Genomic DNA, 5933 nt, shown 5'->3' with positions numbered 1-5933 from the left:
TTACTATGCCAAAGGATACTAATGGCGCATCACCCCACAGTGCGCCATTAGTATGCCAAAGCACGTGGGTAAATATGGCCCACTAGGAGGCATACTAATGGCGCATGGTGGTCTATACTAATGGCGCACGGCGTGGTGCGCCATTAGTAAAAAATACTAGTGGCGTGGTACTGGTGGCGCACCAGTAGTGCGCCATTAGTAGGCAAAACTGGTGCGCCACTAGTAGGCCTTTTCCGAGTAGTGAATGGCCAACCCGCCGTTCCTTGAGAGAGACGAGGAGCAATAACACACAGACGGGCTCGCATGAAGGACAAGATATATTCGAGCATGGTTGATCGATATCATCATTGCATGTTTAGTGTTTTTTAACACTACCATTGGGCTGCCGTTTTCCGCCCTTCTCCCGAATAAATGTGTGCTTTATTAGAGATTAAAATAAAATAAGAGTACAGACGCTCCACCATGCGGTTCTAGTAGTAGTACTACTCGTACAACTATAAACCTTGCGCTTGGCTCTTCACCTCTTCGTGAAGTCGAACAATGATGGTACTCCGCATGTTGGGTACTGCAGTGCATGCCTGTGGCAATCTAATACCGAATGAACTGCTACATGTCCACCGCCTGGCCGAGGGTAGGTTGCATTAGTCAAAATGCATAAGCGAGCTTCACCTTGTCCTGCAAGCTTATCCTCGTTCTGCGAGTTGACGGGACACACCAAAAAGTAGTGCTAGTCCATACTCCTTCCTTTCCGGTTAATAAGGCTTAATCTTAGGACGATCAGCCAAGAGACTGGTCACTAGGAAGCGAGGTACCCCGCAAAAGAAGAAGAAGGAAGCGAGGTGTTTCATCAAGCCAGCTCTTGGCCACATTCAAAGCGCAGCAAGCATGGTTCGCACAAAGATGTGTCGCAAGGTTTGCTGACCTGTTTACATGCTGAATAACAAAAAAAGAGGAAATATTACCGAGCGCTCCTATTTCTAAAAGGATCTGAGCTAGAATTAAGCGAGAATTGTGGCGAGTGTTCCATGCAATCAACTTCCATTATCACATGCGAGAACCCTCGAAGAGAACCAAATGTGTTGAAGATTGGTTTATCACATTATTAAAATATAATAAGAGTGCATACGCTCCTCCATCCGATTCCTAGTATAGTATAGTACATACCTCTATAGTAGTAGTACTAGTACTAGTAAACTTTGCGCTTGGCTCTTCGCCTCTTCGAGAAGTCGAACGATGATACTAGTACTAGTATAGTGTATGCTTCTCGCAATCTGACACCAAATTAACTGCTGCACCTCCACCGCCTGAGCGAGGGAGAGCTTGCATTAGTTAAAAGTTTCTCCTTGTCCTGCGAGCCACCGCGCGCAAGCTTCTCCTGTCCTGCATGCTTCTCCTCATTCGGCAAGTTGACAGGACACAACAAAGTAATGATAGTCCATACTGCCTCCTTTCCGGTTAATATGGCTTAATTTCAAACAAGATAAATACACTGTCTGTCACTGTATATTTGTAAAAATACGGTCAGTGGACTTCATAATATGCTCATTGCGCTCAATATATACATTTTCCGGTGTTTTTACGGACCCTAAGCATGTGTAGGTTGAGCACTTGAGCGTGACCGTGTGTGTTCCGTCGTGTGCTCGGACATGCATCCATTAGGGCGTCGCGCGCGTTTTTGCGTCCATGTGTATGTGTGACTGTTGCATGCATGCACGAGGTTGTAGTCCCTTACATTCACATGTTCAGAAGTCAATGCTTTGTTAAAATGTTGCATGCAAGGTTTAATCATTCGTTGTTCACGCATGCATTCCCGATATTAATACGTTGGTAAAGACAATTTCTTGAGGAAAACAAGTCCATGAATTGAGTACAAAGGGAACCAATAAGCCAAGACGGAGGGAGTACCCGTAGTGAACCGAAAGGAGGGAGTTGGTACTAGTAGTACAGTACTATGTAAGAACATGCAGTAACAAAATTCCTCTATGCGCATCCTGTCTACTCACATGTCATGCAGGAAAATAGAGATAAGTGCAAGTGAGACTCGGGAACGGTCATACACGTAGGGGGAGTACGTGTAGGAGCCACTAAGGAGCAGTCAAATCACACAGTAAGTTAGTCGGAAGAAGCAACCATCATTTCACTCTTCAATGACACGTACGCAATATAAAATTGTTGATATGGAGAGAAAAAGAAAACCACTATATATAGTTATATACACTAGCAGGAGCCTAAGCTACAAGACTGCTTGCTTGGGTTGCTCTCTTCACAAGCATAGAACGATGGTGGCCACACCGCTGGTCACATATCCGGCCTGATCCCGCCGCTGGGGGAAGGGGAATATGTTCTGCGTAGATGCGGTCGACATCGGTGAGGGAGGAAACCCATAGTCGGTGCGTCCCAATGAGGGTTCCCCGCGATATGGGCTGATGCCGCGTCCCAACCGCCCTTCTAGCTACAACCCGACATCCCAAGTAGTACATCTTCCTTTTGGAGCTGGCTTGCTCCACTGCCGCAGCTCCCCACGTAGCTCCATCTCCATGTCGATCTTTCTCTACTTCTACCGGCTTCTATTTGTGATGAGTGTATGTCTCATGAACTAGTGCGATTACTATTATTCTAATCACACTTCTTCAATATCTTTGCCATCAGAGATGCTCGGCTCAATTTTAGTGGAACTGCACAAAAGCATCGTATGATCTGAGGGTGCCAGCCATCTTTCCTTCGGCAGGTTCTACCTAGCAGGAAATTAAATCCTGTTTAGGGTTTAGGGTTTAAGTCGTAGTGACCCCATAAGTAGTTTTTCTTTTGTACACGCTCTCACAACTTTTGTCCTTAGTTGTGAAGTAAATATTTGCTATGATCTGTGAATCATTGAGACGCATCGGCATGCGTGTTAGTTTTCCTTTGTATTTAATGGAATGTTGTAACGGGGCAACCTTGGAGTAGGAATGAAAATGGAGTGGAAAGTTTCTGTTTTCCTGAGAAAAAATGGAAAGGAGAGAAACCAACGTTTCATTTTGTTAGATCGCGCCATTGAGCAAAACCAACGTTTAAATCACGTCTGTCGCGTTCATGTCTCACCCTCCTCCACGGCTCGACCCCACACGGTCGCTCGGCATGCCACTAACCGCAAACCGAGTATACGATAACTTTCCCGCCTGCTTGTCGATGGATCACGCCAGGGAGTAATAGCACTACTGGAAGAGATAGACGAGTTGGGGGAGGACAGCTAGCTATAGCATAGACTCCCAAGAACTTTTTACATGCATGTTGTGGCCGGTTATTGCGACCTTTGAACGCGGAGCAGTTGCGTGCACCGGGAAGCGGCGTGGGCGACGCTCTCTTGGCCGGCCGGCCGCTTCAATGCCGGCGCCAGTGAGAGGTCGCATCCGCTCTAGCCGGGCATGGATGCGGCACTGACCTTTTCGGGCGGGAAGCATGCGCGGGTGATGAAGAGGGTTCGGGTTGGTCAGGAGCGGGCATGGCAGCGGTCCGGACGCCCGCAAATAAGAGATGTTGTATGTTAATATTGCTGCATATATAATTAACACCGTAAATAATGTGCTAGTTGGACAAATATGATTGGAGATGGAGATGGAATTTTACGTAAACACGGATATGCATGTCTATGTCTTTTTTTGCGGGAACAAACTTGTATTACTCACGTAGCCAGGCTACACACGGAGTTACAATGCTCAACAATGCCATCAGGGCCTGAACCTAGCCAAACAGTGATACGACCACTAGTCCTACCATAATGAGCTAAAGTATGACTGTCAATGTTGTTGTTTCGTCGAACATGAGCAACACAAGTATTTCGGAGTGCCATGAGCGATCTAATCTCACGCACCAAAAAACCAAACCGAGATCTACCAAGATCTTCATTCCTAATCCTCACCATATTTGTAGCTTCAAGGCAGTTGGTCTCGATATTGATATTTGGAGCTTAGAGGCAGTCGGTCTTCCTAATCCTCAGCACATGTACTTTATTATATTAATATAATTTCCCATAGAACAATCATTCTATGGTGTGTGTGTGTCAAAAAATAGAGATTACTGCACTACAATGCGAGCGACAAACCCTCTTTGATGGCCAACAATTCTGTTTCCAGTGCGTTCGCGCAATAACACAAGCTTCTACATGAAGAGAAAATTATAGCACCCCCATGATCCCTTCGGCCTTGTTCAATGGTAGGTACTTAGGGAGGTGCTTAGAAAGATAAACCAGATTTTTCTGAAGCACCAGTGCTTATTTCTACATGAGGGATGCTTAGTTAAGCGTCTACCCTATACAAATAGGCACTGGTGCTTAAAGAAAGCCTGGTTTATTTCTCTAAGCACCTCCCCTAATCAACTACCATTGTACAAGGCTTTAGTATCATGCCTGTACCAGCAGTTCCGTTCTATGGCAAGAAGGAACCATCTGTATTTAGTTTCACCCAGCCATCCACAGATGCATGTCTATGTCTATGTGTGTGTGTGACGACTCTCGCGACCTGGAAGCGGGGGCATGTTTTTGATCGAGTTTTCTTTCTTGGTACGTTAAAAAATTGTCTGCCAGTTTTCGTTTCTTTTTTCCAGGAACGCGCGTATTCTATTTGAAACCACTGCTATGGAGAGATTGTTTTACACCATTGTATATATAGCCTCTTGTTTGATAGGGTTTCTTGCATCTCGCTCTCTCACCCCCTCCATATCAAAAAAATATGACAGTGTCCACTCTATCTCTCTCCTCACTGGTGGTCACAGATCCGACCAAATCCCGTCCGCTACGGGAGGTGAGGAGGTGCAGCGTTGACGTTGTCGCCGTCGGTGATGGAGGAAGCCGATGTGCACCATCCTCTCGGAGCCGGTGCTGGCGCAGATGAAGGTCCTCTGCGCCCTTATTCGCTGCCTCATGTGGGCAGATCTCGCCCGCCCGCCTAAGCGACATCACGCCCAACTGAGGTATAACTTCTTATACTGGTCCAGCTCCCCAGGTCGCTGCATGCAGGTTTTCTACTATGCGACTACTCCCAAACTCCCCATGTATAGTAGCTAGGATTCATCGGCTGGTCCGACATCACCTACTATTATAGAGGAAATGCCACTCGAAAAGTTGTCCTGATTTATGCCTTGGTGCAGGTATACATGTTGCTTTGACAAAAAGTACATGGTGGTTGTGCGGTCATTGTCCATATGCTCCTATTGCTGCTGCTAATCTAATACTGTCACTGGTTAAATGAAGAAATGTTTTTTCTCAGGTATCCTGGTTTAGTTCCCATCAAGATAATCATGATGCTTTTGTTTGTTGGTGTACTTTTCATTAATTCTTATTGACAATTGAGATGTCGTTGTTAATCTTGTACCACTGCCAAAACAAAGTAACAACACTATATCCCTTTTTTTATATTTTTGCAAACAGCGATGCGTATCTCCATACCCGGGCATGTCTTCCTCAATTTTAGTGGAACTGCACAAAATTGGATGGCCATTATAGTTCCGCCTCACTGTCTTTTGCCACGTGGTTCTTCCTTCCTCGAGCTTGATTAATGAGACAAAACATACCATAGTGAGGATTTGTCGAACTTCACAGGTTCCTCACCCAAACTTGATGCCAAATGGATGATGCATCACCACGATGACCTATCAATGCTCATGGTTGCGCCTCATGGTTGCGTCGGCTGGTGAAGCAGATCGATTTTTGACGAAAAACAAGCTGTCTTCCATCAGTGCTCTTTGCTTGTTACCCACAAAGATGATATCCTTCATCAGTTCACCTTGGTTGCGTTGGAGACACAGTCGTCTTTCACGTTGGTGCACTTCTGTCACACAATTGGCTTTGAACCAAATGTTTCTTCGAAGAAGGATCGATGTTGATACTACGAGCATAAGTTTTGTATTTATTTCTAAGCCTTCTCACAACTATGTCTTCAGCTCCCCTATAATTTTAT

The sequence above is a fragment of the Triticum aestivum genome, chromosome 7A, assembly GCF_018294505.1.
Source record: "Triticum aestivum cultivar Chinese Spring chromosome 7A, IWGSC CS RefSeq v2.1, whole genome shotgun sequence".
Lineage (NCBI taxonomy): Eukaryota > Viridiplantae > Streptophyta > Magnoliopsida > Poales > Poaceae > Triticum > Triticum aestivum.
The sequence above is the reverse complement of the archived record's forward strand: the minus strand, read 5'-3'. Positions refer to the sequence as shown.